The 26,365-nt window shown below is 43.3% G+C and overlaps 1 protein-coding gene and 1 long non-coding RNA gene across 3 annotated transcripts in view; both read left to right on the top strand.

The window, feature by feature from the left end:
* TMEFF1 (transmembrane protein with EGF like and two follistatin like domains 1) overlaps window positions 1-26,365 on the top strand; it is a 300,669-nt gene that overhangs the window by 68,493 nt on the left and 205,811 nt on the right. The window lies entirely within an intron of this gene.
* LOC109291940 lies at window positions 1,185-21,397 on the top strand. The gene is made up of 4 exons (XR_002095990.1): window positions 1,185-2,081; window positions 3,568-3,573; window positions 4,082-4,278; window positions 21,386-21,397. It is a non-coding gene; the product is annotated as an uncharacterized LOC109291940 (long non-coding RNA).

Below are 26,365 nucleotides of genomic sequence, written 5' to 3'. Positions count from 1 at the left end.
CCTGGCCAGGTAGACCCCAACTTGGGTCCACACTGATGGGACAGGGGATGGAGCAGGGAATTAAACCCCCTGTCTCCATTCATTTTATGCTGCTGCCAGGGCTGGTCACACCCGCCGCCACTGGTGCAGTGAGGGTGGGCATGGGAAATGCCTGGCAGGGGCTGCTTCCCTCCTCCCCCTGCGGGCACTCCATGGCTTGGGTCCCTGTGGGCCAGGGTGGGGGTTTAAACCACTCCCTAATCATACTCAGCCTGCCAGGGCCTGGCCATTCCTTCCCCCCACCATTGGCACAGCTTCCTTGCAGCTGAGGGCTTGCTCTAGCACCCCCTGGCTTCTGGCCTCCACTGCAGGTATATACCAGCATTTCCGGAATCAGAAGCGAATGTCTGTTCATTTGCAAATTGATTCAATTTATGCAGGTTAGAATAATGTGCAAAGATTGAATCAATTCAGGCTTGGGCTTTATGAATGTCTGTACTTAGCCTCAGTGAATGAGAGATTCATTAGTTACTAAAAATGTGATTCGGCAGACTTGGCAAAATAGTTCTTGGTAGTTCAGAGATGGTAAAATGGTTGGACTATTTCCTGCATTACTATCTTATAAAAATATTTGATAATAGTTCTTTGACATGTAACAAAATATTACTATTATTATTATTATTGCATTATATGTTAATGCAGTATGAAATTAGTTCTTTAGATATGTTGGAAAACATTTAAGATACGAGTATCTGCAGACCAGATGAAATCGACTGAAGGACATTCTGCCCCTGAGGTGCAAAAGAAGTCTCTGTGATAGAAGTGCTCAAACTCTGGCTTGTGGGCCAGATCTGGCCCTTGGCACCATATCATTCAGCCTGCAGGGCTTCCCATGGATCTGAAAATTTGGGTCGGGGAAGTTCCATCGCTCCCCTACTCCCAAATTTCCAGAATCACAGAGAGCCTTGGGCCCTGTGCACTGCATCGGGCACCCAATCCTAGTGCTCAGGGCCAAGCAGGGATGGTGCCGGGTACCCAGGGCCAAATCCTGGCATTTGGGGAGGGGGTGGGCAGCAGTGCTGGGTGCCTGGGGCTGATACCAAGTGCATGGGGGGTGGGAGGGGGCAGTACTGGGTGCCTGAGGCCCGCTCATGGAGTGCAGAAGGGGGCAGTGTTGGGCCGCAAGACTTGATTGATCCCACAGACCAGCCCTGCATCCGTCATCTCACCCATAGGGTCAAAAGCTTTAGCGCCTCTGGTAAAGTTCAGCTGAGCAGGAGAAAGATGTATCTGGATTTGTCTGTGCAAAGGAGACGATAGGTCCTGACATTGAGGGACCATACCCTATCATGCAGGTACACTCCAAACACAGAAGCATGCTAGTGAGGATGCTGTGGGCTCACCTCCACCTAAGTTTGCACCCCTGGTCCCAGTGTGCCTGAGAGGGACTGCTTGGGACTAGCCTGGAGCAGTCTTCTTGGTGAACTGGGTTTTGGGCGCGTCATCGGTTAAGTCCATAGTGGGTAGGAACTTGCTGCCACTGTGGTATAGAAAAGCTCTCTGGGGCTGCTGCAGCTGTGGAACAAGCTCTTTCTGGATGTAGAAACCTCATCACTTTCTGTTCAAAGAGCAAATTACAGCTCTCGGGTTTATTTGTTTTGTCATGTTGCCCCATCTAATCTGTCTTTGGCCTAGAGCCATTTCTCTCTTCTGCCTATATCCTTCATTAAAACTTAATTTCTTTCTTTACTTGTCATTTTCCCTTATTTTTACATGTCTTGTTACCTCTAACAAAGTTTGTAAATTTCTCATGGCAGGGAACGTGTCTCTCACTGTTTCTAAAGTACAGCACCAAGGTATTCTATGCTATAGAAGTTATTGTTAATTGTAAGCAGCCCAGTGATTGGGCTGGGAATACCAATCAGGCCATGCACTCATGTTGCAATGCGTATTGTTCTTTAGTAATTCTAATTCTGAATGATTGAAGGAACAAGCCTTTTATTGGTCTGAGACCAGTGCTTGCATATTATATTGTCCAGTAAGAAGAATAATTGCTTTGATGTGTACTTTGAAGCTGAGGGAGAGTGAACAAGAAAAAATGGGTAAGTCAGATGTCTTAAAAAAGGGTGCTTTAGATCAAACAAAGGGTAGAAGGGAGATCTGTGGATACATACAGAAATAAAACATGTTGGGAAAGAGAAGAAAGGGTTATATCTTGGAGGAGAAGAATAAAGGAAGAAGAGAAACTTAGCACCAGATTCTGTTTTACTTACTAGGCACGTAAGTGAATGTATGCACCTAGGTGTGATTTTGTTCTTCCTCACTCAGGTTCTTGAAAAATTATTAATGCAAAAGGTGGGATGGGCCCTCATCCTCCTTGCTTCTTTGTCACCTGACCCTTTGTTGACTTAGTTAGAACAATGTGTTACAAATGAAAATAGAATATGGATTGTAAAGGACTTGATCAGGATAGACTAAAATCATACTTAGGTGCCTAAATACACTTAGATGCCCAAGAGATGGAATAAAATCTGGCCCTTTGAGGTTACTTTTAAAATCTGGCAGATATTGGAGAAAAACATTCCTGCTTTATACATATACCTCTGTATAAGCTTTCACAATTTTTGTTATTAAAAGCAAGTCTTGATGTGGTCTGCCAAAAGACAAAATTAAATTATTCAGTAAAGCTGGCTGTTTATTACAGTACTCTTCTGTGGCACTCTGGAATTTTTTCAGCAGCTTTGTTGATATTAAAAAATAAGTTCTTGTATTGAATAAATCTGAAAATGTATAATATGATCAATGCAATAGCCCTTGATATTAAATTCTTTATATTTGATAAAATTGCCACTTTGGGCCAGATCCTAGATACCCTTCATGTGCTAGTGGTGTGTATGTTACTGGGAAACTGCACATTTTGGAATTTGCTGACAGTTTGAGATTCTATTACATCCCGTGTTCATCATTGGTGGAAGTAATGAAATAATGATAGAAGCAGAGGACCTTCTTACCCATGAATTTTCTGATTATGGTAGGCTCTAAGCCTAAGAGATTGAGAGACTCAGGTTCTAGGCACCCTTTACCCAAAGGGGGTTTGACCCTTCTTATTTCCTATCCAAATGCTTGAATCACCAGGCCACAGGCCAGATGCTGCCAGGAGTCTCTCCAGTCTTCCTCCTGAAGCTAGCCCCCTGGGTAGCCATGAGAGGGTGATGTATGAGAGCAGAAATATATAAACCATGAGGAAGAGTGGCCTAGTGAGCTAGAGGGTGCCCTGAACTGGTGTGGACTGTAAGTTTTAATGCTGTGGCTAGAGTCAAAATTTTCCTGAAGGTATTTATCCTATGGGTGCTAAATACAAAGTGATGTGGGTCAGCTTCAAGTGGAGAGGGGCCTGTGTGTAGGTTCACTCTGCAGTGAAATAGAAGCCCAATCTGTTCTTAACTGCCAGAAGCTTTGTTAATGTACATGCCACTTTAGGTGCATTGAGCCTTTTATCTCCATATGTTGCATATCTTTGCAAAGTTGATATCTATCGCTGAATGATGGAATTTGTTATAGCTGCCAAAAATCCCAGTTTTCTGCTAGTTGGGAGTTAGGATTGGCTTTTTATAAAAATACTTTGTATTAAAATTATTATTAGATGGTTAACAAAGGTGATACTGAAATTGCAGTAATTGGATTTTAGCATTAACAGCTTATTGATATGAAGTAGGACAATTCCAACCCTTTAAAGCTACTGTGAATGACCCAAACATGTAAAACTGCATTGTTTTACATTTCTTAAATGGATGGAAAAAAAATTTGCTACCAAAATGGCTAGAACCTCTTTTGACAAGCCCAAGGAAAACAATTCTGGGCTATGTGGGAGGGTTCCATATCAAATTCTGTAACTACTGAATCCCAGGTTACACCTGGCCCTGATTGTTGGGTACTGTATTTACTTGCAACTGAATGTACCTGTTCCCCAAAATTAATCCTCCAAAATTGGATGCAGTTATTAAATGGGGAAGCAGATTTTTCTTTGCTGGAACAGAAGTGGGGTAAAATAGAAAAAGCAGACACTATGGTTGCCAACATGGGTAATATTTCTCCGGTGGAGTGCAGACATCAGGGGCAGAGTCAGTGTTAACCCTCTCACAAACACTGGTTGAAGCAGTAATTTGGCCGAAGAGCCAGTGAGCTGGCTTCAGGTGAGTGAGTGAGCTTCTGCATGCAATCTGTAGTATCTTAATGAGGCTTGTGGTTTGGAAACAACTCTTTATTATTCACATGAACTTACTTAAAGGACTGTTTACAGTTCAAAAAAAAAGAAAGAAAGAAAAAAAAAAAAGTAAAGTCTTGCCCTTGCAACTACCTTCACAAGGGTTTGGGGCTAGTCTTGTTGCTGTTCTGCTACACCAAGAAGTATCTGCTGCTTCAGCTACACTGTCTACTGAGATGCCATGCTTCCTGGACGTTCTGGGCACCTATACGTGCAGTGAGGCTGCTCCAACGTGCTGTAATTACAGTTCGTCAGAGCAGACTCAGTTAATCAAGTCTGCTGGATTGTGGTAATTAAGGTGTTCCAGTGGACTCCAGTGTCACGTGTATCGGCATCCCCACACTGAAAAATGGTGGCGGGGGCGATTTAATTACAGCGGCTCTCAGAGCTGCTCTAATTAAAGTGCCACTTCCCCCCAACCCTTGACTTGTAATGCAGTTGACCACAGCTCTGGAAAACTCTTTTCTTTACATTCTGCCCTCCAGAAATAAGTTCCATATTTTATTTGGGGGAGTGTGATTTCTTAGAAAATATGGGCATTTCTCTGTTACCTTTTGAATTTTTAAAGTACTTTGCATGCAAATCAATATGTAATACTTTAGTATGTACATAATATTTGTTTCTTTCTGTGCCTGATCTGAGGTTGAAGTGAATCTGTTGCAGCTTCAAGCTTCAGGATTTGGTCCTATAAGCTCAAGTTTTAGCTGCAGAAATTCCTGTTTCATTGCTGAGCATGGTCCAAGTTGGTAATTGTTACAAACACATCTCACAATAGGCATATACATGCAACAGGTGAACAGGCTTCTTTTAATATTCTTTAAGTACGATTTTCATAAATGTAGCAGTTGCCTTATTTCTATTAAAAGTAAAGAGCATTGATACCCTGATTCTGAGATCTGTCAGTTGTTTAGAAGTACAGTAGCAAAATGTTCTTCAGTCAACATTTTGCTTTCTACTAAGCAATTACTTTTAATCCTAGTATCCTGGAACATACAGCAGTACGTCAGCCTTACCATATTTTCTAAGAGTCTTAGTAAAACTTATAGGTGCTCTTGTCTGTCCTGAAAGTTGATAAGTTTGGACTATACTAAGGTTATGGTGAAAAGCTTATCAGCTGTGCCCTCTTCCATCCAGCCACAGACAAAATTCCAGCAATACCTTGCTGAAATAAGCACTGTTTTATTCTAAACTGGACAATGCACCAAATAAAACATGGTTCTAGATTAAAATGTCACAGTATCTTAGACATACAAGATCACCTTTATGATCAAAGATTTATATGCATAATTCCCTTAAATGTTAGGGAGAGAGTACCATGTTTGCTTTTTCATATGCATATGCTTACATTTCAAGACTTTCTGTATTTTATGGCTTACATTCTTTTGTGGCAAGCATCCACAAAGAACTCATGTTAAACATATTGTCTTTGTCATGAACTCCAGACACACTTACTAAATCAGTTAACAAAGATTAACTTGTTCTCCTGAAGAAATAATTTGCAAAGTATCTTGTTTCTAACTGCAAAACTTATAACATTAGAATGGGATAGAATCACTTGTCAGCAATCTATTGAGGAACACTCTTTACATAATGTATAGGATTTCACATGCTTTAAGCATAAGGGTGTATTTTCAATTAATTCAGTAAAACAAAAGGTTAAGAAAATACTTTATCTCTTTGTTTAAAAAAGGCATATTTAAAATCAGTAGCTATTGTAATACTGCCATTTTATATCTTACATAAGATAAACTCAGAGAGCAAGGAAACTTGAAAGGTTTTATGTATCTCTTTATCCTTGGCTTCATGTCTAGGATAATAATGTAAAGAAATTTATTTTGAAATACTGATGCTCAAAAACCATGCAGGAAATGCCAATATAGCATTCCTTTAAAGTAGCAGAAGTCTGCTGTAACTAACAGCCTTTCAGGATCTAAATATTAAGGAGCTCCTATATAATATATTTTCAGATTAATACTGGAAAATAAAACATAACTAGAGACCTACTCAATTTGCAATTTTGTGGATTTCATGGAAACCATGAAATTGTACGTGAAATCCATGAATCAAAAAAAAACACCTTACTAAAATTAAAATGCTGGCTCCCCAGTGGGAGCTAGGAGTCCAAATGGCCTCTGTAGCCTGGCTTTCCAGCCCACCTGGGGGGGTGCCACTGGCGTAAAGAGAAGCAGCCAAGATGGCGGTCATGTCCCCTCTCCACCCCTTACCGCTGATTGGCTGAGAGGGCTGCTTGTTGCACAGCCCCACCTCTCTCCACCAATCAGTGATGAAGAGCAGGGCTTCATGATGGACAACCCTTGGCCAATCAGTAGCAAAGGTGAGACCACTGGGGCCCCTCAGCCAGTCAGAGGCATGGCGGGGAAGAGGGGCACTGCGATAAGCCCATAAAAATGGCGGCCAGCCGTGCACCAAATTGGCTGCCCACCTCCTCAATTTCAGTAGGTCTCTAAGCATAACCTTATAGGCAGATTCATTTGAGGGCATATAATTCTAGTTTCTTTAAACCCAATGGAAACTATACTTTTAAGTTCTTAAAGAGTACTTTTAAATTAAAAAAGAAATTTCACTGATTTTAAATCCCAAAGAACCATTATAGTAATCTAGTTTGACTTCTTCCTTAATACATGTTCCTCCCCAGCACAGTACATAGAATTTCAGCCTTGTTATATCAAGCCCATAATTTCTGATAGAGCTAAAGACTGCCTTTCAGGAAGCTATCCAAAGTTGATTAAAAGACTCCAGGAGGAGGTGGAGAATCCTTATTTACTTGAATACAAGACTAGTTTTTTTCCCTAACTGGCATGGTGAAAAAAACCCGTTCTTCTATAATCGCATACAAGGAAATCTCACCAAATATATTGTCTATCATTAAAATGCTGCCAAAAGCAGCATGTGCTCAGCAATGGAAACCACCTATGAAGTTGATTAAATGCAGTCAACACTGCAAATGACTATAAACCACATAGCCCATGTTAGACAAATATACAGATGTTTATGGAGCACTTGTGGTAAAACTTCCAGCAGTCTAAAAAAAATGTAATATGCATCAATTCTAGATGAGCTAAGTATATGAATGTATGTGCAAATTTTTACAGCCATGTTTAATTTTAAGGTTATTGTTTTCAAATTTACTCCTCATTTCTCTGTGCTCAGGGTGAGCAGAGTCTGCCAGTAAGGAGAGGGGGAAGGGGATGCTAAGGGAAAAAGCTTGGGGGAAGCAGAGAGCAAAGGGGCTACCTGACCCCTCAGATTTATTTTCTCTGCTGTAGCGGAGGGAAGGGGACAAATTCAAGGCAAACCTCCAATGATTAGATTCTGTACCTGGAAAATTATAAGAAATGTATACATTTTCTATATATAGAATCTAATTATTGGGGGGTCATCTTACATCAGGCTCATCTTCTATTTGAGTAAATATGGTATTTCCTGTCCAAAAATATCTAGCTTCTTTGTCCAACCATTGAATCTTATTGTGCCTGTGTGCGCTCAATTAAAAGGCTCTCCAGTATGAGAAGAAGGTGTAGGTTCTTATGCGCTATCATCAACTCACTTTTTAACCTCAATTTGATAAGGGCAAAGGGGAGATGGAGTAGTATTCTATGTCAACAGGCATTACCTGTGTCCTAGTCACTGATAATCGGGAAGCAGCTGGTCTTGAATGATCATCACATCTGTGTTCTAACATATGGGATGTTATTTGATATCTGTTACAAGCCACCAAATTACACTTGAAAACAGGATGCTGAAACTCCTTAAGTTTATGAAGGAAAGCTATATTGGACCTCATCTTGACAGATAACAGGGACTTGATCAAAGAAGTAAGATTAGTTGTTGCTGAGGTACAAATGTTTGTTATGTGCCAACTTTGTTTGTTATGTGTAAACAGTAAAATCCAAGCAGTATTATATATGTATGTACTGCTTTATGGGGCTAGTGTCATAAAGCTTAAAATAATTATGAGCCAAATTAACTGGGAAAAAGAATTTAAATAGAAAAATATAAATGACAGTTGAATTATTTAATAGTATTTTACTAAATTTTCCCAAAACATAATTCCACAGATAATCCTGTAGAGTCAGTGTCTATTACATTATATATCCAAGGGTCCAGTCACCTGATTTTGATTTTCCATATAATCTGTAAAGCGCAATTACTTCAAATGTGGAAGTGGTCTGATGGGCTACAAATGATTATAAATAGGACCTTTGTGACGGCACAGCAGGAAATATGGCATAGTTAGAGAATGTAAATCATACACTTGCAGGCTGTACTTAACAGCAAAGAGCTGCTTGATCTTTTCATGGAGTTGCTCAGCATCCTTCAATCAGCTCTTGAATGGTGAAAACATGTAAGCCATGGTAAACATATTATCCCTGACAATGGTGTCCTGAAGCATGCTATGCTGCTCCAAATGGTCTGGGTCTTAAACTGGAGTTCTGTCTGTGTGGCATCATGGACAAGTGAATTAGCACAGTGGTATACTAAATGGTTCTGTCACTCTGGATTGCTGATTAGCCTTTCTGAAGGACCTGTGGATGCAGTTACACCAGAGGCAGGCAAAATACAGCTCGTGGGCTGGATCTGGCCCGCTGAGGGATTGTATCTGGCCTGCAGTAGGTCCTTTGGCCCTGCTCAGCCCAGGTGTGGGGGGCAGCTTGCACTGTGGTGTGTGCAGCTGGTCTCTCTGCCCCCAGGTACGCAGGGCCAGGCACACAGGATGGGGCAGGCAGGGAGCTGTGTCCAGGTCTGGGTCCAGAATCTTGGGGTGGTGACAACAAGGGGCTAGGGCAGAGCCGCAATCTGCTGCCTGCATACCCCTGCCTGCAGAACCCATGACTATCACAGGGCTGTGCATGCAACAGAATATGGCTCTGCCCCGGCCCTACACTGTCACTGTCACTGTCACTGTCACTGCCCCGTGATCCCGGCCTCTCCTACCTGTCCCGCTCCCAAACACCACTCCCCACTCACCTGTGACCCCATCCCAGCTGCCTGGCCAAGCACAGAGCAGAGCCACTTAGTTAGTTTTGGTGAACTGTTTTGCGGGGGGCCTGCTGACTCAGCCCAACCCAGCTCTCCAAAACTCCCTAGGTGGCCCATGGTCCTAAATAATTGCCTACCCATGGGTCACGCAGTCTCTAGTTTATGAGGGAGTTGACTTGCTAGCTTTGTTATTACCATGTAGATATGGCTTTAAACCAAAACACTTGACTACCTTTGTAAATGCAGTTGCACCACACATAGATGCATACATACATAACCAATCCAAAACTTGTGGTCACATCTTGTTGGAGACTGGGGCGTGGGTGGTCAGGGAAGGTCAGCTGGTAATCTGGTGAAGTCCAGGAACTGCAATCAGGGTAAACTGGGAATCGAGACAAGAGACCCAGGTAAACCAGGTGCCTAAGCCAAAGTTGGGGTGCACCAGGAGTCAGAGCTAGAGTTTCCAATAAACAAGTCAAAGGACTGCAGAGGAGTCAGGAGGAAGCACCAGAATCTTTGTCTAGACCAGGGCCGGGCAATTATTTCAGGCAGAGGGCTGTTTACTGAGTTTTGGCAAGTCATCGAGGGCCACATGACAGGCAGTCAGGGGCAGATTAATATTAATTTTCTACATTTTTTAGGGGCCCCATGTGCCGGATAAAATGGCCTTGCGGGCCACATCTGGCCTGCGGCCTCATTTTGCCCACCCCTGGTGTAGACAGTGAATTGCTGACTGGGGCCATCTTTTAATGGCTGGAGTGGGTGAGCTCTGTTGCCTTCATCCTCAGGGGATTGGTTGTCCTGATTGCCCATTTAGGATTGGCTGGGTCCAGGGCACAGATCCCAGCTGCATATGGAGGGGGAGCTTGTTTTCCTGCAGTCTCAGGCAATGAACTGGCCTAATGATTTGTTTGGGATCCATCATCCCTTGTCTCTGGTTCAGCATTTTTTTGTCCATTTGTAAGTTTCAGTTTTTTTGTGAACTTTTCTTATTATCATGTTGACCTGCATACCACATACATCTTTTCCCGAAAATCATCCCTGTAAAATAGGGGTGCATGTCTTAAGTGGGGAAGCTAATTTCTGCGCTGGAATTGAAGCACGGAGAGATACTGTAAATGCTGCTGAGGTTCTGCTTCTCTCCCTGCCCTCAGAAAGGGAGGGACAGAGCGCACTGTGCAGCAGCAGTTAGTTTAAATACTTTCACAACTGCTGTTGAATTGTTAGTAGCTTTTGACTGACCAGCCAAAGGCCGGTGCCAATTTGGCAGTAGCTGCGAGAGGGTTTAAACTAGCTGAGTCAGCTTTGATCATGACTCTGTAAAATATCTTTTTTGTTTGTTTGTTTTGCCTTCCCAGAAGGAGGGGACATATGATAAGCAAGAAAACATGGTATTAACAGCTTATTGATGCTGGTCTATTCCCTTTGCACAATTTAAGATTTTACTTTGAGCATAGTTGCTGTCCTCACAAATCAGGCTGAACATTCAGCTTCAGGTATGTCCAATTCACTGTTCCTTTCTGTTCAGCTGAACTTTCAGAAGCATCCTCTACAACTGCCATGCTGACTACCAGATAGTGGTTGGATATTTAGTGGTTTGGAAAAACAGAGAGCTTGCTCTGTTAACAAAAGTGTCCATCTATAGCGCTTGCGTACTTAGTTCTCTATTGTATGGTAGTGAAACGTGGACTCCTTATGCTAAGGAAGAAAGAAAACTGAACAGTTTCTATCTTTGATTGCTCCGCCGTATCCTGGGCATAACACGGGGTGACAAAATCTCCAACTTTGCTGTTCTGGAATGGGCTAAGATACAAAGTATGTTTGTGCTTCTGAGACAGAGACATCTCCATTAGTTAGGACGTGAATTGTATGACTAGTGACTGAATACCTAAGGATGCCAGTGCAAGTTCCACTGAGTTTGTACGTGCAACTTGCTGGAGGGTTTGCCTGTCGTGCATTGGACTCTAACCCTAACCCTCCCCGCCTCCTCCTCTTTCTCCTCCACTCCCTTTCCCTCCCCCTTCCCTTTCCACCACAATGGATTTACCAGAGGGAGGCAGCTCTCCATGCTGTATCGGAAATTGATTTGGTATCAGCGATAGGCCTCCTTAAAAATTAGATAGCAGTATTGGCAACAAAAATCTCTATTGGTGCACCCCTAACACTTTGCCCTGTTCCAAGTGATAACAAGGTGATTCTTCAACTTGTCCAAATCCTGACTGCAGTGTTTGGCATCAGTTTATATCAGTATAACATATGATACATTGAAATTAGTCTTAAGTGTATATTTAGGTGTTATAAATATTAAACCTGTTAGGAGAATAATTTAATGAAAAATGCCTCCCATGTATACAAAAGTTATAATTTAGTTTGTGTTGTATAATTGGAATAACATTAAAAAGAAAGACTTTGTGTTTGAATTAGCATTTTAATATCCTCCTTAAAGAGTGATCATTATTGTTTGAAAGGTTTTGTTCTCCTGCCTTCCCTCTAACTATTCATTCTGACTTTTAAAATCATTTTGGTTACAATGAGAGAGAAGACTTTTCTTTTAAACTAACAACTGCTTTTATGGAACTTTTAGTAAAGGTAGCTAAAACTGTTTGTTTAATGGGTCAGAGCAATCCTGATAATGGGGAAGAATACTACACAGGTACCAAGGTACCTTAAAATGAAGAGAGTTGTTTAACACTTAGAGCAGGACAAAACCCTTTGGGACTCGTGTTATGTTCTCAGTTTTCCATGAGCTTGCAGTATGGTCCTGGGCAAGTCATTTAACCTCACTGGTTTTGCGTAAATGAAGTTTTCATTGAGTTTTCATGTTAATTGATTTCCAATGAATATATCTTAACTGTCCATAGGATTGTAAATGTTAATGCAGAAACATCACAAATGCTTATTTCATGTCATAGACAGACATTTGTGTCTGGTTATAGTTAGCTGAGCTCTAGGCAATGAATTAGGGTATGTTACAACACAACTGAAAATTTTAGTCTAGGTAGGGTGTCAGTGGGCACATCTACACATGCATTAATGCACAATTATTACAGGTATTAAACTTAATGCACTGTAATCAACAGTACTGCGCAGTAGTGCCAGCACGTCTTTTACGTGATGCTAATGCACAGTAGATTAATTCTACTGAGTATTAGCACGTTAGCATGGCTTTCACTGTGATGTAATAATGCACAGTAGAATTAGTCTACTGTGCTTTTAGTGTCTTGTGTAGATGTGCCCAGTGGTACATTTTATCCATCTTTCACTTGGTTTATTAATGTGACCTATGGTTATTTGTTTGAGGTTTTCACATAGGAGACAACATTATTCCCACATACTAATCACTGATTCAATAAACTGAGATTGAGATTGGTGAGATTTTCTTCTATTTCCCTGAGAAGAATATTTTTGCAGGGTAAGGTTGTTTACTTCAGCTCAGACGCCATAGTTGGAGATCTAGGATACTAATTTTTGCATGCCTCTACCGTGCAACCTCTCCAGCCTAGATGTTGCCTGCTGGCAATAGAGCTTCCAGCAGCATACTTCATCAAGTTATAGAAACTCATAAGCAGCCTTGCCAAAGCAAGAGATCAATGCAAACACCATGTCACAGGTGCCTCTTAAGGCCTTTTGAAGCCACCTTCCTAGACTGTTGGGGGAGGCTGATATGTGGGGCCAAGAGGCATCAAACAAGTCAGAGAGTGTGTGGTTCAGTGAGATTTTTTTTCTATAGAACGGAGTAGGCCGTAGGTTCCAGCCTGGATCCTCAATTCCAATGGGGCAGAAATTTTCCAGCTTCTGTCCATTCATTTTCTTTAATGAATGGTAAATGCTTTTCAAGGGGAGGACTGGAGAGGCTCATATGTACTGCTTAACTTGTGCCCTGGTGTTTACACCTCTCTACTGGGAAATAAAGATAAAATGAAAGGTTCAAACCCTTTTTGGGTGCTGGGGGCCAAAAACCTAGGTCTCCTTCCTTGGCCAGTGCCTAAACCACCAAGTTACCTGGCTAAAACATTGAAGAGTAACCCTCCTCTTCTTGGCTTTTGCTCAGCCACAATTTTGGGACTTGTGCCCAGGTATGCTTGTATGGTGCTGTATACAGTTATGGCCTTATTTCAGCCTATTGTGCATGCTTACATAGCCATACTTCACATGCAGTAGGATTGGAAACTACATAAGTGCACAAAATGGCAGGTATGGAGCTGGGTACCTGCCTTTTGGGCACATAAGGTGAAATAGGATTTGGCCTGTTAATATACCTTTTCTGGTTGAACTGCCTTTGGGTATACCATCAGAATTTGATCTCTTAACTGCTTTGAAATAATTTCTCAGCATTTGTGGTGCCACTAAAACCATATTCTTTACCCCCAGCTTTTGGTTTGCTTTGAAACTTTCTGTAATTCAACATCCTAAAACCCCACAGCTGTTACTTTAACTTACATCATTGTTTGCAACTATCTGGAGTGCATTCTGTGATGGCTGTTTCTTAGAAACTTTTTATAAGAATATAAACAAATGGTTCTTCTTTGTGTAATGTAGAAAATGTCACTTCTACTGAAGCAAGCTTAACAAAGCTGCTGTTAGAGCTATGGTGGGGAAGCTGTCTTTTGGAACACCTGGTGCTGTCTATGGTCCCAGCAGGAGAGCTGGCTGCAGTAACATGCAGGATGCACAGATGGCATATGTAGCCACTGGATGGGGAAATTCACTAAATGTTTTAGTCTGCTGTAGTATCTGGCTACCAGGTGGCAGGCACAGCACCTCCTTGGACATTGGATTTCAAATTTAGTTTCTTGCTTTAAGTCAGAATTTCTGTTACAGCAAATGTAGAAGAAGCTTAGAAATTAGAGTTTAGAGATCTGTGCTGCAAGGTCATCTCTTCCCTGCTCCAGACAGTGCAGATTTATCTCTACTGTATAATACTTTTCTGTCCAGTCCAGTTTTAAGACTTAAATAATAGGCTTCCATAGAGAGGGCATTTCAACTATAAAAGAACTCAGTATTAGTTTGACAAAGGATTTAAACTAGAATTACCTTTTAAAAAAATATTACTATATTATTTTTCCAGCCCACTTGTACCTGTCCAATTCATCACAATTAAAGTCACTCTTTTAAAATGAGTTTATTAGCCAAATTGTAATAGGACCTTAGCCTAAATATGATGTATCCAGCTGATCAGCACATTATTATATTTTCGTTTTTTGTTTATGACCAGCTATTTCAGGACAAGAATTTCAGGATTTTGAAGCTGTCTAAATCTCTCTTCTGTATATTTTTAGTAAGGACTGGTTTTTAAATAGTTTTTTGCTCAGCTATTGTAGAATCATCTCTTATTTTCTCTTCCTCCTTATTTATTAATGTGATGATTTCTCTCTAGTACTTCTGCCCTTTCACACTCTTCTCTTCTTCCCTCCCCATCCCCCTCCCTGCCACCATCATGGTATATTTATGAGAGCCTTTTTGTTCTCTTTAATCGCTTTAGCGAGCATTAAATCATTCTCCTTTTCTGCTGCCCTTATCTTTTCTCTGCAAGGCTTAACTGACTATATAGTCTTCTTTCATTTTTCCTCCTTCTCTTTTTGTCCTCTGCTCTCAAATCTTTGAACAGTACCTCCTGAAGCCATATTAGTTACTTCCCTTTCCTTTTGCTTTGAAATTTTTCTGTGTTGCTTCTTAGTTATGGTTTCCATTTAGAATTTTCCAGCCTTTATTCACACCCATGGATTTTAATACCCATTGCATCATATTGACTAATAATGATACTTATCGCTTGAAAATTGCTTTTCATCTTCAAAGTGCCTTGCAAAAATTAGCTAATTAATATAAAATAATTTTCACAAATTTTCTTGCTTTATATCAAATATTCTGCGCTCTATGAGTCTGTCTTTTTTCTTTGAAAAACTGAAGCCAAAGGCTTTTCTTTTATTATACAGGCAATTCTTCTCTGTTAGTAAATAAAAGTTCCAGGACACAATACAGCTGTCTTGTTGCCTTGACCCTACAGCTTCTTTTCAAAGAATGGACTACTACACAATAGTTTGGGTGATATCCTACATTTAAAATTGTTTCTGTTTTACAAGCTGGATCTCAAAATGACTTATTTGCAATAACCAGGTTACTAATAACAAAGCAATAGTAAAGGAAGAGTGAGATTAACAAACAAAAATTTATAGAATCATACAAAACAGGGCTAGACGAACGACAGAACTTCATCTAGTCCATCTTGCCACCCCAAGGCAGACTCAGCTGTGCTTAAAATCATTTCTGACATGCTAGGTTAGTCTGTTCTTAAGAACATGCAATGGTGGAGATTCTACAGCCTCCTTTGTATTCTGTTCCAGTGCCTGAATATCTGTAGAGCTTGAAAATTTTTCCTAATACTTGATCTTAAATCTCCTATAATTTTTTAAGACCATTTCTTACTATCCTTTCTCACTGGGCATGGGAAACAGTGTAGAATCTTCTGTTCTGCAGTAACCATTACATATCTGAAGATGTTACCATGTTTGTTCTTGGACTTCTTCTTTCTAAACTAATGAATCTAATTATTTTATCTTCCCTCCAAGCCCTTGTTTTCTAAACCTCAGACTTTTTTTTTTTTGCTGTCCTGTAGACTTGCTTCCATTTCTTTTCATTGTTTTCTTGATGTATGGTGCCCCAAACTAGACAGAGTAATCCATCTAAAGATGGACTACCAGTGCTGAGTAGAACAGAGAGTTTAATTCATGTGTGGTATATATGGCCCTCCATCCATAGACTATAGTGTGACTGTTTTTTTTGGGATCGTTATGGCATTGTTGACTCATGTTCAGTTTGTGATCCCCTACAATCCTCAGATCCTTTTCTGCAGAAATGCTGCCTATTTAGTCATTTCTCATTTTATGTTTGATAAGTTAATTATTTCTACCTAAGTGTAGAAATTTGTGCTTGTTATTACTGAATTGCATCCTGTCTGAGACCCTATTTTGAATCTTTCAAGATAATTTTGCACTTGAATCCTGTCCTCCTCATCCTTTCCTAATGCGGTCATATCTGGAATTGTAATAAGTGAATATTGTAGTCATAATCCAAGTCGGGGTGGCCTGCAACACGGGTGCCCCAAGTGACATGGACAGCCTTTGTGGCACGCAGCAGATTGGGTCAGGGACAGGCAGCATAGTAGCAGGTAGGGTAGGTAGAAAAAAGGAGAGCATCAGATTAACCAAGGATCACAGGCAGAAAACAGAGCATCAGCATGGTCTGGGATCATAGGGTAGGGAGCAGAAAGCTGAGCAGCAGCTTGGGTAAGGGAAATGGATCAGAGGTACTTGGCAAGGGTATAGTGCTAATTTGTGGAATGCCTACCAAAAAGGTTGTCCTGTACTCATCCAAGTCATAGAATCATAGAAAAATAGGGTTGAAAGGGACCTCAGGAGGTCATCTAGTCCAATCCCATGCTCAAAGTAGGACCATCCCCAACTATATCATCTCAGTCAAAGCTTTGTTTAGACAGGTCTTGAAAACCTCCATGGATAGAAAGTCCATAGCCACTCTGGGTAACCTGTTCCAGTGGTTTACTACCCTCCTAGGGAGAACGTTTCTCTGAATATCTAACCTAAACCTCCCTTGCTGCAATGTGAGACCATTGCTTCTTGTTCTGTCATTTACCATCACTGAGAAAAGTCAAACTCCATCCTCTTTGGAACCCTCCATCAGGTAGTTGAAAACTGCTATTAAATCCCCTCTAATTCTTCTCTTCTCCACACTAAATGAGCCCAGTTCTCTTAGCCTCTCCTGATAAGGCATGTGCCTCAACCACCTAACCATTTTTGTTGCCCTCTATTCTACTCTTACCAATTTATCTACATGCTTTCTGTAGTGGGGGGCCCAAAACTGGACACAGTATTCCAGATGTGGCCTCACCAGTGCTGCATGGAGAGCAATTATCACTTCCCTCAATCTGCCGGCAGCACTTATACTACTGCAGCACGGTATGCGGTTAGCCTTCTTCATAACAATGGCACATTGTTGGTTTATATTCAGCTTACTGTCCACTGTAACCCCTAGGTCCTTTTGTCCAGAGCTGCTGCTTAGCTGGTCTGTCCCCAGCCTGTAGCGGTGCATGGGATTGTTCCATATCAAATGTAGGACTTTGCAATTGTCCTTACTGAATCTCATGATATTTCTTTTGGTCCAGTTCTCCAACTTGTCCTCATCTCTCTGAATCCTAGTGCTACCTGCCAGCATATATACTGTTTACCTCCTCCTCCCCACCCAGCTTGGTGTTGTCTGCAAACTTTCTGACAGTACATTCCAATCCCATCTTCCAGATTACTAATGAAGATATTGAAAAAAACTGGCCTTGGGACTGGCCCCTGGAGTACTCCACTTGATACTGGCTGCCAAGTAAACAATGAGACATTGACTACTACCCTTTGAGCCCAACGATCCAGCTAGTTTTCTATCCACCTTACAGACCATTCATCTAACCTGGACTTCCTTAGATTGCTTGCGAGAATGTTTCATAGTTTCATAGTTGGTAGGGTTGGAAGGGACCTGAGCAGATCATCAAGTCTGACCCCCTGCTGTGACTGTTATTTCTAGTCACTGCTGGTAGTGCTCAGGGGAACAGGGACTCCCCCAATGCCTGCTGGTCCCCTCTGACTACTTTGTAACAGGCCACTAGATCCCCTCTCGGCCTTCTCTTGTGGAGGCTGAACAGGTTCAGGTCCCTTAACCTCTCCTCATAGTGCCTGCCCTGCTGACCCCTGATCATGCGAGTGGCCCTCCTTTGGACCCTCTCCATGTTGTCCACATCCCCCGTGAAGTGCAGTGCCCAGAACTGGATGCAGTACTCCCAACTGCAGCCTGACCAATGTTGCATAGAGGGTGAGTATTACCTCCTTGGACCTGCTTGAGATGCATCTGTAGATGCATGACAAGGTATGGTTGGCCTTCCTGACCGCTTCCCCACACTGTTGGCCCATGTTCATTTTGGCGTCAATAATGACTCTAAGAGCATTTTCTACCTCTGTACTGACAAGAAGGGAGTTCCCCAGCCTGTAGGTCTGCTGCTGGTTCTTCCTCCCCAGGTTCATCACCTTGCACTTGTCAGTGTTGAAACCCATCCTGTTCTCATCTGCCCACCCCTGTAACCTCTTTAGGTCTGATTGCAGCCTATTCCTCCCTTCTGGTGTGCCCACTTCCTCCCACATCTTAGTGTTGTCTTCAAATTTGAACAGGGTACTTTTTACCCCCTCGTCCAAGTTGCTGATGAAGATGAACAGTGCGGGCCTGAGGACCGAGCCCTGCGGAACCCCACTGCCCACATCCCTCCAGGTCGAAAATGACCCGTCCACCACCACTCTCTGGGTGCGGCCCTCCAGCCAACTACTGACCCATTTGACTGTGTAGGTGTTGATGCCACAGTCCTGTAGTTTTTTAATGAGAATGGGGTGAGAGACAGTGTCGATGGCCTTCTGAAAGTCCAGGAAGACTATGTCCACTGCAACCCCTGCATCTAAGGATTTTGTGACCTGGTCATAGAAGGCCACCAGGTTGATCTGACTGCCCCTAAGAAACCCATGTTGGGTGCCCCTGAGCATAGTCTTCCCTGCTGGCCCCTTGTGGACATGCGCCAGCATAACTCTCTTAAAAAGCTTACCTAAGACTGAGGTAAGACTGACTGGAGTAGTTTCCTGGGTCCTCCTTCCTCCCTTTTTTGAAATGGGAACCACATTGGCCCTTTTCCAGTCCTCTGTGGGATAATATATCAAAAGCCTTGTTAAAGTCAAGGTATATCACATCCATTGGTCTACCCACATCCACCGAGCCAGTCATCTAATCATAGAAGGCAGTCAGGTTGGTCAGGCATGACTTGCCCTTGGTGAATCCATGCTGACTGTTCCTAATCACCTCTTTTCCTCCAAGTGCTTAGAAATGAATTCCTTGAGGATCTCCTCCATGATTTTTCCATGGACTGAGGTGAAGCTGACCAGTCTGTAGTTCCCTGGATCCTCCTCCTTCCCTTTATTAAAGATGGGCACTGTATTTGCCTTTTTCCAATTGCCTGGGACCTCTCCCATCCACCAAGATTTCTTGATGATGGCCAGTGGGTCTGCAATCAGATCAGCCAACCCAGCACCCTTGGGTGTATTGCAGTTGGTACCATGGACTTGTACACATCCAGCTTTTCTAAATAGTCCCTTTCGTGTTCTTTCACCGCTGTTGGCTGCTCATCTCCTCCCCAAACTGTGCTGCCAAGTGCAGTGCTCTGGGAGCTGATCATACCTGTGAAAACTGAGGTGAAAAAGGCATTGAGTACTTCAGCCTGTTCTACATCCTCTGTCACCATGTTGCTTTCAGTTACCCATTTTGTAAGGGACCCACGCTTTTCCTGATCTTCCTCTTGTTGCTGACATAATTGTAGAAACCCTTCTTGTTCCCCTTTATGTGCCTTGCTAGCTGCAATTCAAATTGTGCTTGGGCCTTCCTGACTTCATCCCTGAATGTCTGAGCAATATTCTTATACTCCTCTCTAGGCATCTGTCCAAGCTTCCAGTTCTTGTCAGCTTTTTTTTTCTGTTTAAGATCACTGAAGTATTCTCTGCTAAGCCAAGCTGGTTGCCAGCCATATTTGCTATTCTTCCTGCACATCAGGATGGTTTGGTCCTGCTTCCTAAGTAAGGTTTCTTTAAAGTACAGGCAGCTCTTCTGTATTCCTTTCCCCATCAGAGTAGCCTCTCAGGGGATCCTGCCTATCCTGGACACCCAGGGGTCCTGTCCGTCAGTTCTCTGAGTCAAAGTCTGCTTTTCTGAAGTCCAGGGTCCTTACTCTGCTGCTCTCCTTCCTTCCTTTCCTCAGGATCCTGAACTCAATCATCACACGATTGCTGCTGCCCAAGTTGCCATCTATTACTACATTCCCCACAAATTTTTCCCAGTTTGTGAGCAGCAGATCAAGAAAATTACAGCACCTAGTTTGTCTATCCAGCATTTGCACCAGGAAGTTGTCCACGACACTCTTTAAAAACTTCCTGGATTCTCTGTGCACTCCTATATTGCTCTCCCATCAGATATCAGGGTGATTGAAGTCCCCCATGAGAACCTGGGCCTGTGATCAGAAAACTTCTGTTAGGTGTTTGAAAAAAGCCTCATCTACCACATCCTCCTGATCAGGTGGTCTATAGCAGACCCCCACCATAACATCACCCTTGTTACTTTCCCCTCTGACCCTAACCCAGAGACTTTCAACAGTTCTAGCTCCAGTTTCATACTGGAGCTCTGAGCAATCGTACAGCTTTTTTACATAAAACGCAACTCCTCCTCCTCTTCTCCCCGTCTGTCTTTCCTGAACAGTGTATACCCATCCATGACAATGCTTCAGTCATCTGAGCTATCCCACCAAGTCTCTGTTATTCCAATCACTTCATAGTTCCTTGACTGTACGAGGACTTCTAATTCTTTCTGCTTGTTTCTCAGGCTCCATGTATTGTGTGTACACATGAGGTAGTTAGGTGATTGCCCTATTTTCTCAGGAAGAATGAGAGTGCCTCCCGTGTTGCCCTTTCCTGCCTGTGCATCCTCCAGGTCATCCACTTCCCCACTTATCTAAGGGCTTTGGTCTCCATCCCCTGGTGAGCATAGTTTAAAGCCCTCCTCACTAGGTTAGCAAGCCTATCTGCAAAGATTCTCCTCAGGTGGATCCCATTTCTTCCTAGCAATCCGTCTTCTTGGAACAACATCTGATGGTTGACGCCCTGCTGGTGACATCATCTGCACAGCCACGCATTGATCTGCAGGATGTGGCTGCTCCTGCCTAGGCCATTCCCTTTGACTGGAAGGATCAAGAACACCATCTAAACCCCTGTCCCTTTCATGCTTGCACCCAGAGCCCTGTAGTCCTTTTTGATTTGCTCAGGGTCTGCCTTGGCAATGCCCACATGGGTGAGCAGCATGGGGTAGTAGTCAGAGGGCCGGATAAGCCTTGGTAATCCCTCCCTGACATCTCAGATCTGGGCTCCAGGCAAGTGGCAGACCTCCCGGGACAACAAATCAGGCCAACAGCTGGATACCTCTGCCCCCACAGAAGGGAGTCTCCAACCACCACCAGCTGTCGCTGCTTCTTGGTGGCAGTTGTCTTGATCCTTCCGAACTTGGGAGGCCTGGCCTTGCCACTTCCACCAATAGAATGTGCACCTCCTCCACTATTGCTGGGGCTCCATATATGTTCTCCAAGCAAACTGCTGTAGGTGGAGATAAAGATTTCTGCTCACTGCTAGAGGTCACAAGCTTCCAGCTTCCACCATCCTGGGAGTCCATGTCCTTTCCCTTCTTTATCTCTTCCTCTGGCAGTCCTTCCTTTACAGTCCTAGAGATCTCCTCCAGCACTGAATCAGTGAAGTCCTTATGATGGAGGATGCTTTGGAGCCTTGCCACCTCCTCCTGTAGCTCTGTTGCCTGCCCCCTGAGGGACACCACTAGGAGGCACCGCTCCTAGTGCAGGCAGAACCCCACTTGACTGTCACTGGAAGAAACCTGCAAGCTGCAGTCTCCACAGCGCCAAACCAGGACCTGGGTGGAAGCCTCAACAGTGAGCAGTCCTGCCTGGACAGAGACCTCACAGGTGCAAACAGAGGAAGGGCTGGCAGTGGCAGTAGCTCTGGTATTGCAGCATCCTCCAGCCATTTCTCTGGGTCTTTCAATCCACTGCCTCTCTCTTGCTGACTGTCTTTCCAAGCAGACCTTCCCTAGCAAACTCTCCTATAAGCTAGTCTGTTCACTGCTCCTTGGTCCTGAAAGGTTCCTGGTTCCGTGCTTCTTCTCACCAAGCTTACAGTGAAGGAATGTGAGAGAGAGTTTATTGGCAAACTCCCTAGCAAACTGCACCTCACTTGGGTCTCTAGTTAAGCCAGGGACTAAGTATTGGTCGAACTGCTGAGTTTTAACTACTTACACTAAATATATGTAGATTAGCTACTTTTCATGAAAAAAAGAGCTTGCTTTAAAGGCTCCCCTTCAAAGAGGGGGGTGGCAAACTGACCTGTGAACTGACTTGCAAATTGCTTGCAAACTACTAGCCTTGTTTGCTGTCCCTGTTCATTAATGAAAATATTGAATGTGCTGGACACATAACAGAACATCACTTGATGCATCTTTCTGGAGTGACTGTGAACCACTGATAAGTACTTTCTCAGTATGGTTTCTAACCAGTTGTTTCTTTTCATCTACACCTGGGTTCTCAAACATACAGCCCACAAGCCAGATCTGGTTTATAGAGCCCCATAAAGTGGTCCTTGGTGCTTCCCTGTTCACCCACCACTGCACTGCACTGCACTGGACCCATGCGGCATGTGACTTTTGCTCGGGCCAGGTCCCAGGTTGCTGAGAGCTCTTGAGTTTCAGTCAGGTCCGTAAGAACCATTTCCTGAATTTTTTTCCAGCTGATATAACAACATCAAATGCCTTAATAATCTCTCTCTAATCTTCCGTGCCCTAGCTTGAGTTTTGATTTCATTGTTGTTGATTCAAATCGTATTAAATGTCTAAACATAGCAAATATTTTGGGAGAAGACTGATGCAAAAAAGGCTGTAAGCACTTCAGCCTTCTTGGTATCTTGTTTTATTTCTATCACTTAAGTATAGTGGACCAACTCTTTCCTTGGTCTTTTTATTGCTACTGATGTATTTAAAGGATAAATCTATGTGGCTCATGTAATGCTAAGCAGTTATAACCCAGGATACTATGTGTACTTTGTGTACATTGCTCAAGGGAGCACTGGGCAGAGATACATAAGCTATGTCGACACTTGCTAGCTTCAAAACAGAAAACAGTATTAAGACAGTGGTCTGCTTAGTTAACTAGTTGCTCTCAGTGTAGAATTTATTAGCCTTGGCAGAGTCCCAAGCGCAGCTATACTGCTTCTAGTTCCTAAGCTAGTGTGCACAAAGTTAGCCGCCCTGGTATCTGCATGGTGCTGCCTTGCTCCATGTAGTCAGTCATAGAATGTCATTATCCTTTGTGTCTCTTCTTAACTACCTTATTTTCTCGCATACAGCAGGTGCCTTTTCACCAAAAGTCAGCTCCTCAAAACTGGGGTGCCTATAATAACTGGGGAAGCTGATTTTCTTTCTGGGGTTGGAAGCATCATGGTTTGATTTTTGCTCTACAGTGTAGCAGTTCTGCAGTTATTCATTTTTCTTTGCTCTACAAGTGTTAACAATCATCTTTCCTTTTTAATAATCTTCATGTTTCACTAATCAAGCTAACCTTTCCTAGGGCAGCATAAATATAAATATTAATTAATTAGTTAACATGAGCTGTGTCTTTCAGAATGTATGAGTTCATACGAATATTACTAAATTGGCAAACACCTTTTATCTATATCCAAAAAGCTTGATAATTTATTAAGAGAACACATCTGTATTTATAGTATAGTTGAGCTGAACAATTTTTTTTCACTGAAAATGGTTTTGTAACTGAAAAATATCCCTTTGTCTGAATGAACATTTTCAATTAAAGACTAAAAAAAATTGAAAGTTTTTGGTTTGAGGTTTTTCATCCCTACCCTTTATCCCATTTCTCTTCTATTTCTTTTTTTTCCCCCAAGGGGCTTGTGTGGTAGCTGAAAACCATATAAGATGGTTGGATACATATCCATTGTAGCCAAACAAATAAATATATAATGTAAGTTAAGTTCAGATTTACAAAACAAGACCAAAAGCATTTAATTAAAAAAACAGAAGAGAAAAGAAAAAAAAAAGGGCTGTTCCTGGCAGCTCCTTTAGGGAATAAAGGTATACATTCTCTCTCCCTTTCCATGGTGGAGGTTCTTGAGCTCTGGGTTTTTTTGAATGTGTAATCCGAGCATTTGTACATCTACTGCTCCATAGCCACGAAGCTAGCTATACTTCATGATACAGAATTGCTCTCTTGATGCAGAAAATTCACATTTAGCACTAGAAACAACATTCTAAATGCTAGCCTACTGCCTGGAAGTGCTTTTTTTCTTTCCATATTTCTCCTTGAGTATCTTTGTGAAAGCCAGTTCTGTCCTCTGCTAAGTATTGTTATCTTCTAGCTAGCTGTATAAGCTGCATTAGCTGATGCTTCCTCTACATTAGGCATGAAAGTCTGAACAAAGCAACTAATAAGGGCAAAGAAATGATAGAAAGCAGCACAGAAATTAGAAAGTTAGAAATAAGAAATGATGAGAGAGAAAGATAATATACATGTCTGGTCATAAGAAGAAGTCTTGCAGTGCCAAGGAAGACAAAGAAAAAGGAAGAAGATGAATCAAAGCAAGCTTTTTTTAAAGAAAAAATACGTACCCTAATTTGGATTTTCTCACCTGTGGTTATAGTGACTTTCACCTTTATTTTGAAGCAAATTATTCATTATAACTGTCGCTGGAAGGTGTTGTAAGGCTTTGGGGACCTCTTTGTTGGCGCCTTCCCCCCCAGCGACATCAGGGTGAAACCTTATTCCGGTACCACCTAGATGGTCTGGGTGCTTCCCCTTTTCTCGCTTGCCACGTCTTCAGTGTTACTGTTGGGGAGGCAGTTCCTTGTCAGGGGCCCGGAGGGGTCTCGACCCTGTGGGTGTCTTTGTGGGGCTCCAAACCTCCCCTTTACCCCACCCTTACCATGTCCCTGGCCTGGGTAGATGCTGTTCCCCACTGGTCTTCCCCACACTGCCCGCCTTGAAAGTCTTCCTGGCCATTAACCTTTGGGGGCCCATCCCTTGCCTTCGGGCTGGTTTCCCCTCTTCTAGAAAATAAACTTGCCCCAGCTGGGGTCAACTGCGATTTAACTGAAAATGCTGGCATCTGCCAGTGGAGCTCCCAAGATCGTCTCCCTCTCTCAGGGTCCCTTTTCTTTCCCTTCAGGGCACTTACTAGTCCCCTCCCCTCTCACAGTTGGGGGGCCTGAGGATGACCCTGTGCCCCTTTCCTACCAGTTCTTTTGGCGTCCCTGCACTGGAGCCCAGCTGACCTGAGGTCCCATCTTCCTGGTCCTTCCTGCTGGTGTCACCCCTCTTTCCCTTTAGGGGGCTCACAGTCCTCCATGCTTTGCCTCCTCCAAGGCTATCTGAGGATGGCTGTGGCCTTGAGGGTCCACCCTGAACCTCAGTACCCGGGCTCCCGGTCCGAGCTGTGCCACCCCCCAGCAGGGCTCTTTTGCCCTTGCAGATCTCCGAGCCTGCCTCCAGCCTCACCGGCCGGGGTCCCCCAGCGGATGGCTGGCTCCTTCCCTGGCTGGCTGGGGCTAGAGCTGGAGCCTCCCAGTTCCAAAGCCAGCATCTCCCAGCTGATGTCTTCCTGCTCTCTCCCCAGCTTGCCACCAGCTGGTTCCCCAGCTGCCTTTTGAGCAGCCCGCACTGCTCAGGAGCCACCCCCCACAACTCTTGCTGATACGCAGGCTCAGGCAGCTGCGAAACTGCTGAGCCTGTGCCTGTGTTGGCGCTGGTGTTCGGGTCTCTTTCCAGCTGCCGCCCGTCTCTATTCCTGCAGTAAGTGTAGGGGTGCACTGATCAGGGTCTGGGCCACGCTGAGGGAGGCTCCTGCCTCCCCTCTCACAATAACATAATCAAGTAGCAGCAAAGGTTTTCTCTACTTTAGGTGTGGACACAAAAAACTTTTACTCCAGAACATTTTGAATTTACTCTTTTGTAAAAGTGGAGCAGACACAAGACCAGCAGCCCTACTCTGAGGTAAAGTTACTGCTCAGGGAACGTGTCTTTACATGCTATTAGCATGCAGCAAGTAACTGCAGAGCATATCACACCAGAACTTATTACTCCTGAGTGTGCCTTTGAACATGCGCCTGTAACTGCAGCACATTGAGCTGGGATGGAGCAGTCCTGGCTGGCAGGGAGCCGGGGGGGTCAGCCTGAGGCTATTCTGAGCTCAGTGTGCTAGTGAAGGGCTGGCTGGAGCGTGAGGATGCTCCAGTGTGGGGCTAGCTGGCAGGCAGCCCCCACACTGAAGTACCCTTGAGTCCCAGCCTGCTGTGTTGGCATCTACGTGTGCGGTGCTGCAGAATAAAATGCTCTGCAGCAGGATAGTACCTGTATGTACAAGTACTACCCTACTGTGGAGTTGATTAGTTTCCTGCAGCCTAGTGGGGCCACACATGTAGGTG

This window comes from Gavialis gangeticus, unplaced genomic scaffold (genome assembly GCF_001723915.1).
Source record: "Gavialis gangeticus isolate Ggan-Ray unplaced genomic scaffold, GavGan_comp1, whole genome shotgun sequence".
NCBI lineage: Eukaryota > Metazoa > Chordata > Crocodylia > Gavialidae > Gavialis > Gavialis gangeticus.
Note: the sequence above shows the minus strand (reverse complement) of the source record. Positions and strands in the feature narration are given on the sequence as shown.